This window comes from Neodiprion fabricii, chromosome 1, assembly GCF_021155785.1.
Source record: "Neodiprion fabricii isolate iyNeoFabr1 chromosome 1, iyNeoFabr1.1, whole genome shotgun sequence".
Taxonomy (NCBI): domain Eukaryota; kingdom Metazoa; phylum Arthropoda; class Insecta; order Hymenoptera; family Diprionidae; genus Neodiprion; species Neodiprion fabricii.
This window is the reverse complement of record NC_060239.1, coordinates 9,788,087-9,807,301: the sequence shown is the minus strand read 5'-3', so window position 1 is coordinate 9,807,301 and position 19,215 is coordinate 9,788,087. Positions and strand designations below refer to the sequence as shown.

At 40.5% G+C, this 19,215-nt stretch overlaps 1 protein-coding gene and 1 long non-coding RNA gene across 4 annotated transcripts in view; one reads left to right on the top strand and one right to left on the bottom strand.

Annotated features, from left to right (window-relative positions):
• The window catches only part of LOC124187792 (CCR4-NOT transcription complex subunit 6-like), a 478,238-nt gene that overhangs the window by 374,213 nt on the left and 84,810 nt on the right, over positions 1-19,215 (bottom strand). The window lies entirely within an intron of this gene.
• On the top strand, positions 12,359-13,190 carry LOC124187796. Its single transcript, XR_006872190.1, has 3 exons — positions 12,359-12,523; positions 12,696-12,887; positions 12,962-13,190. It is a non-coding gene; the product is annotated as an uncharacterized LOC124187796 (long non-coding RNA).

Below are 19,215 nucleotides of genomic sequence, written 5' to 3'. Positions count from 1 at the left end.
AGAATTATTCAACTATATTCCTTCAATCAGTGACTGACAACCTTATCGCCATCGAATTTCAAAAGAATAAGGAATCTCACCAGATTAAAAAGTAAACTATACTCGATTACGCGTTACATTAAACAGGTAAAATTCAGCAACACAAGAAAAAGAATGGAGAAAAACGTTCGACCATTGACTTACAGGCATAGAATTCAACCTGTGGCGACTATGTCTTCACATACGCCTATGCCATACACTTAGGTTGCAAATATCTTTATGTCCATTCTATTGCTTTCGCTATTTTCCATACTTTTCGACTTTTCCTATCCTGCGGTACCTGGAAGGGTAGCCTTAGGCAAGCGTCACAGGGTCATATAAAATCTGGCGACCAACTGGCGAACCAGGTTTTTTCCAGGTTCCGTTTTCCTGACTTGTTTAGCGTTCTTTTCAAAAACCTTTTCTATCCTTTTCTAATATTGCTTTCTGGCACGTATGTACCTAACTACCTACTTGCATACGATGCCGGAGTGTCCAGCCAACGTTCGTGCAGAGCAGTCGACCAGTCCACTCGATCTGAGTACTCGACCTCTCACATCATAGCTCAAATTTCTGTACATACTCTTGTAAATAAATCGCCTACCAGCTCCTACAAATCTGCGTCGTTATTTAGATTCACCCGCACAATCACCACAAACCCAATCAATATCTAAAACGATAGAACAGCATTTGAAGGGACAGTCCCACCTTCGGTTTCATCTAAACGACGCGACGGTCTGTGAGGCAGACGCAAAAGTAGCCAGGATTACAATCGCATGGATATAGCGTCGTAAAGCTATACACAATCGCGGTAAGGACTGCAGAAGCTATGTAGTAGAGGGTGGTACTAAATTACTATAGAACCGAGATTGCCAGCTTCCGGAATGGTTGGTGTTGCAGGGTAAACTCGCCAACGCGGTTCAGTTCGAAGTTGGTTAGGGCACACGCCACCCAGTGATCTATCTCTCGCCCGCAATCTCTCAAGCAACAATTAGGACCCGCTGTTCTTATCTCGTCGGCCACCAAGTCTGCCTGGAATTCTAACAAGCTAAAAGAAATACTAAAGCGCAATCACCAAACTTGTGTTTTGACAACGAAATAACGCCGGTTTCTGATTCTTAGCCAAAACTTTGGCAATAATTCACGTCCCAATATGTTTGGAAAAAAAAAACATACATAAATCCCTTTCCGATGTTCTTAAGAAATATCAATCAATTCGGTTTCATCGATTATTGTAATGAACCAGTACAATGTTTTCGGGATTGGACGGACAACCTAATTTTACGCAACCTGTTATCAAATCAAGAAAGTGTTCATGAAGTAACAATCTGTACGAGTTTCTGATCACAACGTGAATTGAGCCATGAGACAAGAGATGAGAACAATCGATAAGTATTTCAGAATGGTTGAAGCTTTCCATATAGTGCATTTCTACTATCATGTACTAGGACCTATGATATAAGCAGCACGAGATTATTTCTGTTTCTACCAAGGTTGACGATTTGTTAGAGAAAATTTTTTTTTTATTTTCAATCAACAAGAATACAAGTATCCTGGCTGGATTAGCATCAGTATAGAGATCATACTGTTAATATCCAACTTGGTGGAATGTACGTAGTTCCGTTGGCACAGGGTCGGTCCGTGGGACCCGAAGGACCGGGGAGCGATTAGTCAGCCGGTTTGTTTTCATTGAAATGAATGGTTGTTTCAGGTCTGAATTCAACTCTGGAACGCGAGTAGGTAATTGCAGGTTGGCGAAGGCGTGCCCTACTTAACAAGCGACAAACCTCGGGGCCCGTGACCTATGCCCTGCGAAGCCCAAAGGTACCACCACACCCATTCACCACCCACCAATTCGACGGGATGATATAAATGTGCCCCCCTCGCAACTCGCACGTTGCACCAGACTGTCGCCAAACAATGAAACAATTACGGTGCGTGAAAGCGGCATCCATTGTCTTCTCCCTGATACGAGACGGATGAATTTCCGCTACGGTACCAAGGGGAGTAGAACCGCCACGTATTCCCTCGCTTTCACGTGCTTCCAGGTAACTACTTGGCGACTTCTTCCGTTTCGTTCTCCTTCTCGATCCTTGTATCTTTACGCCACTTTCACCCCGCTTCATGACTCGTCGCGCATCAAAGCTCCCAAGTCTTCAACGCGTCAAATTTGCAGGATTTCTTAGCCCACCGACAAAATGTAAAAGTTTAACAAAAAAAAAATAATAATGTCAATTCATTCCACTCAAAATTCACACAAAAATTCATTATTTTCGCAAGTCAAACTGCAGAGATGACGACAGCGAGAGTCTGACGAGGACGGAATAGAATTGTTAATAATACTAGAAATTTGAAAGATTAGAGAATCGAATTGACGGAATATATTGATACGCCTGAAAATGAAACGTTACAAATTTTTGAGGCGACTTTCAAACTTAGTGACCAGCTGACTGTGGAATTCCTTTTGCAGTTGACTCATTGAAAAAAAATACTCGAATGCATTTTTACAGCGCGATTATCGTTTCGGGAATTGTATCGGATGCCTGTGCCGAGATGTGTCGCAGTTTGGTCACTTCTTAGTGAACTAATTCAACAATGATAATTTCAAACTTGAATATTTGGTCGTTCAGGACCGGATATGACGCATGCCAGGTTATTGAGTATACCTACCTATTCATATCACAGGCTGTAAAGTGGTGAGGCCACGAAGTGAAACTAAATTCTCCGACACTGATAACGATGGGTTGAAAGAGTTAGACGAGCAAACAAGGGAGTGGTATCTATTCACGTCACAGGGGTTCAGATTAGCGGAAAAAATCGAAACATTGACTTATCGGTTACGTTGTATATTCTCAAAGTAAACATTGACGTAGTCTGTATTTGTTATGTATTTAAGATAAGATTATCAGGCGAAGTACAACAATAATTCTCCTTCGTATACTTTTGATCATTCTTGGAAGAATCTTTACGATATCGAATCCAGTGATTTTTAACAAGCAAATCGGTTTTATTGCCAATATCAGTGCTCAGGTTTTAGAAGAACAGAAACAAGCCAGGTTCTGTCAATAACGTTTCATCGTCTGTGATTATATAACGAACACGAGAGTTTAGTACGCTTCGATCACGTTGGAATGACAAAATCTACTTATTTCATAGAGAAGATAGTATCTTGGTAGAGAACCGAGTATCCTTCCGTTCGACAAAAAAGATCGACAAGTGACTTTCCATCCTTATGATGTTTTTCTTCGACTGACGAGCTCTTTCCGAAGTGTTTTTTCACGCCAACTTATCACGTTACCGTGTTAGAAGTTTTCGTTAAAATCTACTCTCATACCGACACACTTTTTATAAGGACTTCGCAGTCTGTCTACGGCGGAAATGTTTCTTTTCCATTTACAACGGTATAACAGTACACAATACTCGTATAATGCATTTTGATTCAAGCCAAGCAGGTTGAATATTCCGCATAAAACAAGACCATTAATACTCAGTACTTGAAACACTGCGTTCGAAACTAGTTCCAAAAATTATTGATAAGAAACTGATTATATACACATCGCGACTTTTACTTTTTCCACAACTTTTTATCCCTGCAACAGGACGAACGTAACGCTTTACGATAGTTGGAACGGCGATAATATTACAAATGTTGACGAGAATGGAGAATCGATCAGACGGCGTAATAATTAGTCCTTCCGTCACGTCGAACTCAAATTCCGATATACACTGGCAGCTTCACAGGTAGCCACGGATCGAAAAGCCGGGTGCGCAGCAACGACGATGCTTGACTGCGAGTAAAACGAATGTTCCCTCAATCAACGGGTATAATACTGATGGAGGAAATTAATTATTTTCCACGCCACGAAAAGTGATTATCAGGACATTAATTAATACGGGTTCGATAATTGGAATATGTTCGGCCAGACTGTTACACAAACACAACACACGCGCGCGCGAATTCCTGGTCGGTCCTTTCAGCTTTTCGCAATCAATACAGTCACCGTAGATTGACAACGCGGACGCCTGATATACATTTTACAATGGAAATGCTGGATGATATTATTTGCATAATTTGTCAGGTATATAGCGGGATTGTTAGAAAATTTTACATTATAAATTCACTGATGAATTTACGGATATGTAAAATAGATATTTACTGGAACACTAGCATACGATTATATATAAATATATATATATTTGGAACATATTTCAGGTGATGACATAAGTAAATTAAATGAAGGTAGTATGGAAGGAAGAGGAAAATATCATGCTACTTTTTGAATTTTATGAAGCTGACAACTTCGACAATGTGTTTTTAGAAACAATCGTTTTTTCATAACTTTCAGATTTACTGAAATTCAGTAAGCCGTTAAAATGCACAAAATCGTACTATTTTTAAAATTTGAACTTTATTACAACTACTATGATATTACTAATATTTTCTTGCTTTCCAAACTCACCTTTAAATTATCTTCCATCACGCTAACATAATTAACTTCAAAATTGTTCAAATTTGCACTATTGAATTGTAAAATATATTATTCGTAAACAGAATACGAATGCAGTTCAGCCCCCGTAAATTTTAATGATACTATAAAATAATCATTGGGATGATTGATTCCTGACTTGCATATACTCGAGTCTCGCTTTCCAGATAACATTGTAGAAGTACTAATTTGAAAATGTTACAATTAACGTACAGAGTTGTTCACACGACATTGCGTGACGTTTTCAATAACGTTGCTTTTTCCAACATTCGAGGCATCATTTACCGAGAGGGTATGATGAGATTATCTCCTCGTTTGCCGTCTATTTGATTACCTACGTAACTGAAGAAATAAATAAATAAATGGAACAAAAACCAGGAGAAAAAACTTAAGTAATAAATAGGACGTCAGAGAATGAATTACTTTGATACAGCGGCTGGTGCGCGGCACAATTCTTATGGGTGGTGAAACAAGTTACAGGTAGAGGTATTCGCCAGGAACGACGAACGACGAGCGTGCATTTCAACTTCAACCCGTTTGCGCCAAGTGCATATGGCACAAGGTACAGCATAGATATGTACATATTTTACTTCTCATTTGAATACTCGCTACGAGGACCGGTCTCCGCCCTATTTATTGATTGCCTTTCGACGTTTTATGACGCAACTACTGATAGGATTTGACTCCGACGTACGTACCGCGTATCGACCTACCCACACTTGAAGCTTGGCTCACACTCGCTTCTACACATGTCCGAACATATCAGGGATAATGCCGTGTCAACTTGGGCGCCGCTTCTAAGCTCTGAACTCTTGGTCAAGGCTTAAAAATCACGCCATTTGATAAATCGAGGTCATCCTTTATCGAGGCAGGGTAGTGAAAAAATATCATGATAAAGATACTTTATGTGTAGGGTAAAAAAAAAAGAGCGGTACAGACAGGACGCGAGCTTGTTCTTTACATTTTTATAAAGACGTATGTTCCAAATTGTTGCAAAAGTTCCAAGGCGTTGATTATTGTTGTGTGTTTTGGGTTCCAAGAGAATTCTTAACATATATATTATCGGCGATGCCAAGCGTTGTTAACGTCGGAACAGAAATATTTCGATGACATTTATGACATAAGGGATCGACATCAAATTTTGATGAACGCCATCGTGGCAAACCAATCCACTCACAGTACCGCTATCCCTTGTATAAATTTCGACCGACGTTGCTACATTTTACGAGCCCACAAACGCAAACGTAGCATGTTCACGCATCCAGCGATGCGTATCGTTAGTTTGATGTTTTTTAGATTAAAATACGGTGCAAAATTGCAAACAGTTGAATATAACGAGTTAAATATACTGTTGCAAAACGACAATTTGACTCGAAAATAGTTACATCAGTTTGAAAAATGATTCATGCATTTTTTCAGAAAATATAGGCATGCGTTACGAAGCTTTTTATTGGAATCCAACTACTATGGATAAACTTGAGAGTTTGGATAGAGTGACGCCGGTACAGTGAAAGTCATATGCTATTGAAAGACGTGCAAATTTTTAATCTCTATCAAAAGCTTTTATGATAATAGTCGAGTTTGATTTCATTATCGATTCATTGATTCTTCCGAACACGTGTACGAAACGTTAACCACATAGTAAGCTTGTAGGTTAGCTGAACAAGTCTTCTTCGGATGTTTTAAATCACGGTCAGAAGATTTGTATATGTAACCTAAAACAGTCGATCCGTTACAATCAACTACAGTTACATGTGAAAATTGAAAAGCTATTCGACGTGAATTAAAATGCCAATTGTAGAGTATACGATTTGAGTGCCTACAGCTCCAGAGCACGTTGCACAAGTGAAATGAAAAAAAAAAAGAATTATCAATTGAAAAGTAAAAAAAGAAGCATTACAACCAGCCCTGAAAGTGAGAAAATTTGAAAGCATCTCGCGTAGTTGGTTAGACATGTCCGCAACACCTCGGTTCTACTAATTATTCGGCTTTAGTTCAGACCAAGTTTCTCGCCTCTTCCCCGTTTCCACTCCTCTGAACTTCTCGTCTCCTCGTCTTCTCATCGTCTTCTCCTCGACGCCCCGTCTCGGTGTCGCATGCCACGGTCGCGAGCAGCAAGAAGGCCAACCGTCGACGACGACCCCAAAGAATTCTGGTAAATCCGAAGTTTCACCTCTGACTGTAGAAGATATTCGATACCGCTGAATGGGGTAAAAGTATTTCGAAAGTATTTAGAACCATTGCTATGTGGAATATACGAAATCGAGACTATGATGAGGTTTCTACGCAGTATGTAGCTACGACTCGAAGCATTCGAAGTCAAGTTTTGGATTTTGGGTATTGGACCAAACTTTTCGAACTTCGTTCAGCCTCGGCGGGTAATTAAAGAGACGCCAAGAAAACGTGCCGTCCTCCATTCGAGCCAAACTCTCTCTTCGTCTTCAACGTCGGAATTGAGAATCGTTCGACTCGCGCGAGCTGGTTGCAGCCTCGTTTTTTCTACCAATGAGCCAGTTTTTGCTCGATCAATACCGTCGCAGGATTACTGGCTATAAAACATCCGGTTGACACGCCACTTTTTGCGCCCGTCGGCACTGTGCTCGCTGTTGTTGTCGTGACGCCACCCGCAGCCTCCGATGGCAGATGCTCCCGTACAAGTTCTAACAAGTAAAGCATAATGTCAACTTCGCGCTTTTCCCAGCGCTGACAGCCCGAAGGCTTTCGAGGTACGAGAATAACCTTTAACCTTCAGAGGGCCGGCATTTTTCCCTTGAAATTCGATATTTTTCAGAGGTATTATTTGTGTATATAAATAGTCAGCACGTCCGGTGGAGTTTCCGAGTTATCTGTTGACTCCGAAAAGAGCCAGGCTGGCTCTCTAAAGATTGAATCAGAAACCGGTAGCAATAGTCATGTACGTATGTAATAATATTACAACTGCGCAAAGGGTTTTGCAGTGGTCTTTTTTAAATCGTCCTTAAACTTTCGACAGATGCCTGAAAGAATATTAGGTATGTGTTTTTGACGGGAGTGTGCGTGACGTTTTAGTGAAATTTCGAAGTAGGTATTTCGTGAACTTTATAAATTATGGAATACGAATACACAGTGCGTCTTTACCATTCCCTAACGATTCTGAAATAGGATTTCAATCTTCTGGTACGACGAAAGCGTCGCAAAGCGAGACGTGAAAAGCGAGACAGTTTTCAATGCAGTTCAAAAGCGGTCGTCTAAGAAATGCCTCAACACAACAGGAAAACGTGGAAAGGAGATACTCAGAACTTCTACAAAGGAACTCTCCGCATTCAGCTAAGAAATTTTTGTCGCATTATAGGTGCGCAAAATATAAAAGTGGACAGTAATTGAAGTAATCGGTATAGCCGAGGCCAGGACTTGGAATCCAGGTATAGATGAAATATCTTTGGAAGCAAAATACTTTTCATCGTACTGGTTGATAATCAAGTACTCTTTTGATATCAAAAGCAATGGATATATAATACGCAATTTCAGTAATACGTAGCACAATCGTCGACGGCAGACGACAAAGAAACAGATCCGTACAGATCCAAGCATTGCTAGTAGTAATTTCGTGTCCCTGAATCGTGTGAAAGTTTTCCTTTTAAAAGTAGGAGTTCCTGGACATGTGCATGATATCAAACTAATCACGATTTCAGTGCACAGCATTGCCCATGACTAAGTAAAACTGTGAGAATCTCAATAGCTGGTGGATGATCGTAAACTCAGACTGAATATTCTCATGCTGCGAACGCCAACACTGCACCGACGGTAATTTCTTTGGTGTGATAAAAGTGGAACACTGTATTCACCGGAGTTGCTAAACTACCTCTAAACTTCCACCGAGACTGTTGACGGCATCAAAAGCACGCGGTACCGTCTAGAGTTTCATTATAGGTTACGTCTATTTGTGTCAATTGGGTTGGCAGCTGCCTCGCACAATAGGTCAACGCACTGGATCCCTTCTCCAGGAATATTGAACGAGAAGACGTCAGACACAGAGTCCCGGGCAAGTCGGCCTTGCCGTCACTTTGCGAGCTACGTGTGCAAAACTAGGGGATGAGTGAAGCGATGGTTGGCCGAATGGATAGGCTTGTGAAAGGGAGGAAAGACTCTAGAGCTTTTTAAGGAGCTTGGGAGTCTTCAAAGCGTGGATCCGCGCAACGACACACCGACTGAAGAATTTACAGATCCACGAGCTGCTGAACGCAGATGCGAAAGAGGGTGAAGTTAGTGACGTTAACATAACCAACCGTCAAAGAAAAGTTCCTTGTTGTCAAATTTTAGAACGACTTTCAGGAAGTTGGCTTTCAAAATTTTTAGTATGTTTTGTTTACTACGGTTTACTAAATTTCGGATAATCCTGAAGTTACCGAGTAACGATGTTTCCTAAACATGCATTGTTACAGTAACGTTACCAACTTCAACTTTGTTCACCATAGATTCGAGTCCATCAGTGTGAACATGCGCAAGCCTCCTTCCTATATTCCACGATTATGATACGAACGCACAACTCTGTGCCAAGAAACAAACGCTTAAAAAGGCTCCACGAACAAAACGGAAGTATTCAATTTCTCCTCTTGATTGTTATGGGCGAGCGTTTAACGGGATCCGTCATCATCTGGCATTCCACGTGCTTCTCTGTAACGTCCCATTACTTTTTAATGCGAGAACAAAAATTTACGGCGTTTGACACAATCACGTGAGGGATATATGCGATAGATATACGCCTATAAGATGCGATTGTGAACTGTAAACCATTTCAGAGGAAAAAAGGATCGTTACCATGACTTAGAACGCGATAATGTATGCGTGCTTCAATGATAAACGTTTGACGAAAAACGTTTTTTCAAGGCAATATGTCTGAGTATAACAAAAATTTAATCAAGTATATAGTAGGAGATACACAAATGCACTTGTTTCTTAAGGTTAATTGATTGGACTGTTTTCGATCAAATACTGTTATCCAGGAGCCTATTTACAGATTAGATTTCCAAAACATTCGTGCTGCCTGAATAAAAATTAAGAGTAATGAGGAATGTCGATCGACGATGAGCTGAAGCCTGCATGCAGGGTAAGTTTCCCACGCGAAACTTGTCGGTTCTCTATTAGACTGCAAATCTCACTACATCAACGCGGTTATCTCATAGTCATAAACTTTGGTAGCGTACAACGCTTAGGGTTAGCGTAATTTCCAAGAGTGAGCGAGGCTCGGAACTTGAAAAAAACAATCACGAAGCGCTAAGAATGAGTAAAAGAAAGGTGAGAAAACTATGAAAATACGAGGGTTTCTAGATTGACCATTAAAATCGACCAACGCACCACGCGTATGTGTACACGTTACTTGTAAATACCACCTGAACTAAGCGCATTGAGCGTGGTAAGAAGAGGCGAGGAACACGAGTAAGGCGTAAATGTGCATTGCCAGGAATAGAGGGCTCAGAACTCGACGCGCCGACTCTCAGTTTGTCCAACTAACACCACCGAGCGGTGTTTGAATACGTAAGTAGGCATTAACAAGTTTTAGGGTCACTAAATAATCATGAATAATGCAGCAAGATTCTTGCTGAAGATAGCCCAGTAATTGAAACGGAACAACATTTACTTCATCCGCGTATAGAGTAATTCCCTGTATGTTTCGTTCGGTTTAGGAAATAATCTGTTGCATGTAGTAGAACACTATGTGGGTTCAAAAATGACGACGAAAGATCATCGTGATGTTTCGCTACGCAATAAGAAATGAAAATTAAGGTCACAGTCGAGTTGACTTAAAGCCCCACAGATTTTCGGTTACTTCCGTTTTTCATTGCGAAACAGACCTGTTCGTGTCAGGTGACTTCAACAGTTTGTAAACTTGTGCCAACTCGATACGAGGTTTCAGACGATAGTGTAAGAATGTGTGTTCCGTGTATACAATATATGAATGTGAATAAAATAGATGGAGCCATTCCCTTTCACCGCTTAGGTACCTGTTACGTTCTGAGAACTGGATTATATCCAATGAAAACGCGTGCTAGGTTGTATGAAAATATTTCATTGAACAAACGTCATGAACAAAGGAATTTGTAGTGGCATTGAGAACACGAATTTTAGTATTGCACTATTAACTTGAGTTCTCACGAAGCTAAATACAGTCAAGTAAGATTAGAACGTGAAGTCATATGAGTTGACTTCAACTCGTTTCAAGTCTTTTGAATTCGTCGAGCCGATTCTAGTCTCCAAACCAGATCGAGAGATCGGATAAGACTGTGCTGCTTGTTTTTTGACTAAACTAAGAGTACGGAAAAAAATACCAAAAAGTTATTAAAGAAATGTAACAACAGACCTCCGAAGTATCGCGGCAGTCTCTCTATAATTGTGTAACAGCTCGTCCTGTGAGTGCGTTATGCATTATTACTTGTTACATTTGTCGTCGGTTGTCGTGGTCTTGAGGTTTTTGATATTCTAGCTACACTAGCAATTACGGAAGAGGTCGAGACCCGAGTGAGCTCTGTGACGCTACGGAGTTTGCGTCCAGAACTATGTAATATATGCCCATAGCGTGCCTAATCTACAATTATGTCAGACCGTGGATGGTAGTATTTTCATTTTCTGTACCGGAGTTATTGTACACAAAGAAACCTGTACATATTTTACCAAAAGTATTACGTAATCTTTGGTTGGTACTATTACACGACCGACAATTTTGTCAAGATCATTTTACTTATCCAAGGGCGTCCCTTGTTCTCTCGAAACGAAAACTATTCAAGGACAAATGATATACACATGGTGAACATTGATTCAGAGACGAGTAGTTTTTCGACCGAGTCGATTACGTTGGTAACGCAGATTAGGCTGAAAAATTAGCCGTTTCTGAATTAATGTCCACACGTGTACATTGGAGTGCCTCACGAATTCATTATATCAAATGAAGTAGGTACGGATTATGAAAAACACTGTCGTGATGATTACGTTATTTCCATATAAAATACACTTTTCAACCCATGGTGGACAGTTGGTTCATTCATGGACTGTTTCAAGGACACGATACGAGTTGCAAGCTTGCAATATAAATTCTCAGCGAGCATTTGACTAACAACTGAAGCGGAAGCAGCATGCAACGCGGGAAGGTCATAGGTTGCAAGAAACAATGACCTTCAGTAACGCCACTAGCGTTCGCAAGCTGTGTATCCATTGCGAAATCGCGTGTATTTGTATAATGTAGCGTGATCTAGAAAGCTGCATTTATGCATTCTCAAATTTTCTCTGATACAATATAATTACGTGATGATAATCGTTGCTCAGTTATCGAATCAATGCCAGCACCGCTATGCTAGAAAACACATTTAAGGGATATGTTCTTGATTAGGGCAACCCTCTGAAGAGTACACGTTAGTGGAAGTCAACAGTTTTCTTGAATTGCGACTTAAATATCGAGCAAAATATAAACTGAATCTGAAAAATGGAGCTCGAAACCAAAATTTTCAGCTTCAACGTCGTTTTTGCCTCAGCTTTTTGATCTGAATCTTACGCAAAGTTACAGCGCGCAGCGTTTCAAAGTTGAACATATTTCGGTCAACAACGGGGCGAGGGGGTATTAATTTTTTCCGCGAGTGTATCATCATCAAGAGTATCTTGCGTTTAATCAACGTTTCCGATAGCGCTGTGGACAGGCTGGTAATTCAACTTGGTTGTTGGCTTTGCGATAGATATTTCGTTAAGCATCTACTACAGACCTCCCCTTACCCACCTTCGATCTATTAGAAAGTTTCAAGAGTCAGAGGCACGTGATTGAAATTCCATTCGCGTGTCGTTGTAGGCGGCAGATCGTTGTACGCCAGTACCGTAGTTACTACCTTTAGTATAATATACGAGAGACCAGATACACGTCCACTGCTTCTCAGTGAACCTGTATCCCTGTAGTGCCTGTCTCGCAGCCAGCTGCTCCCGCAAACTCGCAAAAGTGTGACTCGAGAGTAGGGATTGAGCGTGCAAAACACCTTGGAGCCGTCTCAGTTACGCCGGTGGTAAGATATCCGTGAACTTTGATAAGCTGCTCTTAAGATTCAAGCTAAGGTACCCGAAGGGGAAAAACGTGTTTCCAGAGTAGTAAAAACACCGAGTGTCAGGTTATTGGCATTAATGAAATACTGGTACAACGAACTTTATCGCGACATATTAATCCCACTACATTTTCAGGGTAACACACAGTATCGAACAAGCTGAGTCAACGCGTTCATCGTTCGTTCAACGAACATACTTCTCTGCATACACGCAGGAGGCGTGAAAGTAGCGGTGAATTGATTAAACTTGCACGGTTTAATGAATCGTTGCCATCTTGACGATCAATTTGCGAACGAGGATTCACCTTCGTCTAGGTTTACCTTGCTCGTACGCCAATAATCTAGAAATATAACGGTACAACTGCCATACCCCGCAGGTATACTTAGGTACTTTCTTTTCAGGCTTCCTGACTCGGTAGTCACATCAAAATTGCAGTCGTTGTTGCTGTACGAGCGAACACAGACATGCACGATCATGAGCAGGTATATTTGAAGTACGCAAGGCGCAGCCGATAGCCCAAGGGGCAGTTTTGTCCTCGAATAACGTGCCGTCCCTCCCAGGTAGACGCTCACCTCGATATTCCTGGAGTACACCACGTGTATTGTGTATGTAGGACGACTCGATCGGATTTAATTATTAACGCCTGGGTTTGTGCTCTACGTATGGATGGCGGTTCGTTATTACCGCTCGTAAGTGATCAGCGCTATAATTACGTGTCGTAAATCAATGAGGGGGAGGAGGGGGAGAGAGAGCTGATTGAAAAGTCCCGATAAATCAAAGGGCCAGAGAGCGTACGCTGCCGGCTTCTGGCTGCTGTTGCTGCTACCGTTGACCGATGGCATTAGTACGACATTTCGACGTGGAAATTTGTATGACAAGAATCGCATGAACCGGTTATAGGCAGCCAACTGGGCATGTCTCGAACCTTGGTGACTGTGTTGTTTTATTGTTACACAGAGCAACCCTGTATAAACAAACTTTGCGTGGAATCTGCTGCATTACTTTTTTTGTACTGTAAAAAACACGTAGTGTGAAAATTCTTTCGGAAAGGTACGAAGAAGGTTTAGGCGATGATCGAAATCAATTGTGGATTCCAGAGTAAAAGAAAAGATGGATTCAACTGAGGTGAAATTTCTTTTAAAATGACTTGTGAATTTTCTTGGATATGACGATTTTTCACAGCCTTCAAGAAAAACAATATCGTTGCTATGGTAGCAATGGATTGTTTTTTGGTTGGTGTGCGGTTCTCAAATTATGTTGCAACGTCGCCTCAAGGTGTTTATGCGTGACCGGTCTGCGAGATGACGAAAAGTTAGAGCAAACGAGATATCTATATGTAACGCACTACCAGTCAATAAATGTTGTTTCAATAGTAACCAGGCTACTTATTCAATATGAACTAACACAACAATTAGCAATGCGAATATATTTTTTTCATCTAAATAATCTTATTTCCAATACACAATTATACATCCCTAACGTAACTTATCAGGTGTTAAATGAACTTTCACAATAATAATAACTTCTGTCAAGTTCACACTCTTATCGGTACGACCAAAAGTAGCAAAATCGATTCCTGAGAGATATCAAGATGGAAATACGCGGGGACTCTCAAGCTCAGTAGTAATATTTCACGAGGTTGAAGTTAGTAACGTTACCGTAACGAAACATTGAGAAAAATGCCTATTTTTTATTTTTACAATGATTTTGAAGAAACAAAGATTTCCAAATATGATCATATGATGTTTTGTTTTATTATGGTTTGCGGAATTTCAAAAAGTTCCAAAATCAAGAAATAATGGTTTTTTCCTCAGCATGAATCATTACGATGACTTTACTAACTTCGACATGATAATATTTCGGAAGGGTACAATTTTAATCAATGTACGGACTACTGAATAATAAGTAAGCTTTTTTTTTAATCATGATAATAGCAAATTCCTTGAAGTTTTATCAAGGCTTTAGTCATATGTTTGCCCATGATCGGCCATGTGAACTATGGTAATTTATATATTCTGATTTCAATACGTTCTCAGAATTGAGTCCCTCAATATAATTGTGCTACTTAAATAGTCCTTCGTTACAGCTCCAACAGAATTTTCGTACGAGAGAATGATATTTCATAGGAAGAGAGAGAGAGAGAGATGGTAAAGAAGAATTCTACCAAAACGGGTAAAAGCTCAGCGTTAGATAGGCCTTTCCGATTTTCGTTCATGTGATTGAGTTTGAGGAACTGAGAGAAAACAGCACAATAAGCTCGACTTCGGCTGCCTGCTTCTCTTGCTGCTGAATATCATGATACGCCTGATAGCGGAAGGCTTCCGCAATGATTTTATTCAACTTAAAATCAGGATAACGGTAATTGAGATCGAGGCTAAGGTTAAGGTTGAAACGCACAGTGCGAGTTTGGGCGCTCATTGTAATGCATGGAACTCGTGGGGCGGTGATTGCGGGCTTCATCCAATTGATCGAGTTGGTATATCACAAAGGGATTTCATCACGACGTCACTCGGTTACGGACAACTAGCGATCTTATCTCTCTTCAATCGGGTTTTGGAGTTTAAATAGCAGCGTCCTACCAGACCAACAATGGTTAGAAACTCAAACGGTCGACTCTGCGTCCAGAGAAGCATGTATTTTTGCGCAACCACGGCCAGGCGAGCTCAAGTATAGACATAAACGGGATGAATTATTGCGAAAGGATCACGGCAGACACGACCATTGAGAATGAGAACTAGCCCACCAATTATCCTTACAATTACCAGTAACTGAACACTGAACGTCGAACGAACTGTGCACAGAGACGAAACCAAATTCACCTTCTTTTGTGTGATAGCCATAGTCATAATGATGCACAGTAATCCAATTATTTTTGACAGTCGGCATCTGGTTTCGGAAAATTTCGAAACCTGTAACCCAAATCTTGCAAATCTATACCGATTACTAACGAACGAGTTCGGATTACAGAAATGAAAAATTTCCAAAATAGTTGTAACGTTCAAGTTACGATTTAGATTGTAGTCTATTACGGGTGGTAATTGCAACAGAAATGAATCGTTCCTGATGGTGTGGCAGAAAAATCAAGCTGCTTTGTAATATGATTGCTTTGAAATCAAGGGCGTGTTGGCTTGTTGAAATCGCAAACTACTTTTGAAAACAGTCACTGTAAAGTCGCTTGAAATCACGGATAATCCCGTGAAATCGCGTGAAATTATTTGAAATCACGCGTGATCGATTAAAATCACGTAAAATCTATTGAAATCGCATAATATCGTACATTTATTTACTTCTTGAAATCGTAAACTACTTTGGAAAGCAGTCACTTTCGAGTGGCTTGGAATCCCTTGAAATTGCTTATCGCTCGATCTATGAGTGAATACCACTTCGTTTCAAATGTACAAGACCCTGCTTCTAGATTTGCAGCAGACTGATTGTGAAACGAAAGACGGAAATCACTCGAGTAAATCTATCGGAGGCTCGAGCAAAACTTTCTTACTATAGAAGGCAGAAATTTTCAAAATGACCACATAGTCGGTGTATTATATTTTTCATGCGTCCAATTGTGCGACAACCGTTGTGTTCCAGGCTCTTACGTACATTGACATAGTTTTCTGCAATATAACAGTGCGATTAGATTCGCGTAAAATTTTCATAGTCTCTAAATTACATACCAATACGTATGTCTGCAACGATGTCACGATGAACATACATGCCAGGTGAATGAATAAATGATCGAAAAGTGAAGACGCGAAATTTGACCAATGTTTCGAAGGAGGCATCCGTGCAAAGCGCCTCGCGGAGTCGGCATTTATGACACGGTACATAATTAATGTTAGTAGGTTTGAATAATGCAGACGGCTCACGCGGGAGCAATTCATCCGGACGTCGGTACGCGTGTCATTGTATGGCCTAATAAAGTAGGTAAAGCAATTACCTTTGCCAGCGACGAAGACTCGCCGCGACTCGTTGGCCGTGAACATCCAATGAGTACACACGTTATAAATGTACGTGTCCGTTTATGTAGAACGCCGCGTATAGAGAGGGGGGCGCTAACTCCCACCTGGCTATCGATGGCGATACTGTTCGAGCGGCTTTCTGCCCATTTACAATACATGTGTGCTAATTCTCAATCGCAGGTTGAATTCTCTCGCCCTATTTTTCGATTAATTCAGGTATGCCTCGTCGCAAACGAGTACAAGCTTTGAAAAACCTGTAGCGAATAATTGGGTTGCAAGAATAACATCGATATGTAGAAACGCGATAAGATAACCGGCTAAAATCAACCCTAGAACGGTGAAGTTATATATTTTTTTATTTTTTTTACCTATTTTAGTAACGGGGGTGAAAAAATCCCCCAATCTCGTAATTTCCATCTCTCGGGTACATCATATCGTTAAGGGTCCTACGGAGTATCATTTTCTTCATTTTTTGAATAAAGAATCACGTGGGTGAAAAAACTTTTTACGTAAGTTTCAAAAAAGTGTGAATTATGGTCGGTGTCTCAAGTCGAAAACGTAAGCTGTTCTCTTGTAGCGGAAAAATTAAATCCACGTTGGGTGTTTTGTCAACCCCCGTTACCGTCCTAGTGTTAATATGAAAAAACTGATTAGAGGTGATAAAATGACATGAAGAAACCTGATTTATACGGTATTGTCGAGCCGTCGGGACAAGTCGACGCTTCGACCAATTATAAATAGAAATTAAATACGAGGTAGTTGGCAGATCCGTCAGTGTCCCGATTCGTCGTTTGGTGCACGGTTCATTTGAAAATAATGTCGTTGTTCACAAGCATGGTGAGTGAATCATAATTATCCGCCGTATAACAAGCAAAAACAAACATAAAACACATGTGATTAGAACTCGAACTGTTTTTTATATCTTATATTAGGCACCGCTGCATGCCTAACATAAAAGTTAATTGTTTCACAGAATTGTTGAAGAGAAAAAAAAATATTGTAAACTTTATAGTGCGACCGGTATCACGCGGATGACGACATACGTTTATTATCCTCAGAAAAATTCACGCGACAAAATTTCTGTTGTAAGCAATTCTTACTGGAGGGACTGCCACGTTTTTTATCTTTTTTCTTTTTTTCTTTGCTGATGTTACTCTAGTTTTTTTCACCGCGACTTTTCGATTTAGTAAATTGGACTATCGATCTAGCAGCTGACAGGATTGCAGCAGTACTTAATCATATTAGAAATTATTCGTAGAATCTTTAACTTATAACATAGAACGGAAGATCGCCGTGATCTAAAACATTGAAAATCTGTTTTTACTACGTTGGTAAAAAAGTGTCTACTTAATGACTATGATCAGAACGTTTTATTTTCAATTACCAACTTCTGCTTCAGTGGAATGCTACGCATATTTCAATGAGATGGCGCTTAAAAAATCGCGGGAAAATTAAAAATAATCTGAATCTCTCTAACTCCACATCGGCATTAGAATGAAAATAGCCAACGCAGAGACGCGGCAGCAGTAAACTAAGTAACAAAGACCTCGGAGGCGGGCATAGTTGCATGTGTGGAAATTGAAGCGTGGAATTGCTCAAGCAGAAGTTACAGAGGTAAATGAAAGCAAGGAGAATGTCCTCACGAGGTTAGCTACGCTCCATTAATTTTATTACAAACGAGTCATGCGTGCAAGCTCTCTTCATCTCAATCGATACCGAAGAGCTGTTGTTCTTACGGTTGTGTGGAACCGCCAATACATAGTTATACAAGCCCATTGTTTATATTTCGTTGAAAAACGAAAATGAAACCGTAGCCATCGGCGTAGTTGCCAGTTTTCAGAAAGACTTCCATTTTTTTTTTTTTCTTCTCTTTCTTACAGATCCATTGATGACGACTCGTTTCATTCTTCAGCACAATCATGAACACTCTCTCTCTCCAAAGTTGAACAAAACTTTGCCTACGGAAGTTCTGACAGTGAGTAAACGTCTCCCGTCGTCTCACCGACTAGTGCTGAAGCTTTTCGAATAGTTTTCAGCTACTTCCACCGCAGAAAGTACCCGGTTACTTCCGACGGAGTGACGTGGAACTATTTATCCTGCAAAATTTCAGTTCACCGACAATAAGTAGACTCGATCAATTAGTATGACGAAGCTGACACTTCTTTCGCTAGTTGAGTCCAAATACAAGAAAATCATTTGGCAGATTGATCAGGAAATAGCGATTTTTGCCTGAATCTAATCGACGTTACCATGCTGATATTTCAACAGCTCAATTCAACCTTCATTTGCATTTTCATAATATCGTTATGTAGTCGGTTAGCAGTTGACGGAAGTCTTTCGTACATAGATCAGTCAAGGGTTTTTTTTGTTTTCGAGTGTACCTACAATAATATCATTCGTCATGAGGACGGCATTGAGTTGTCGGAAAACATACTACCTATGATACGGGGCGTTGTGAAAGAGACATGGGTTTAGAAATGATTCGAAGGTTCATTCCTAATCGCAGTCCGTTCGTCACAGCAGAAATTACGTACAGCGAGCAAGAGCGTACGAATGAATACTTTCAGAGACTCGGGCATGCGTGTGAAATGCTCGCGAAATGCGTGTAAATCGTGTAATCTGAAAGTGACGTATCAACGGCAATCGGTAGGGGCGCGCTTGTTTGCAGGCAAAAAGCGGGGCGGACTGATTAATGGCCG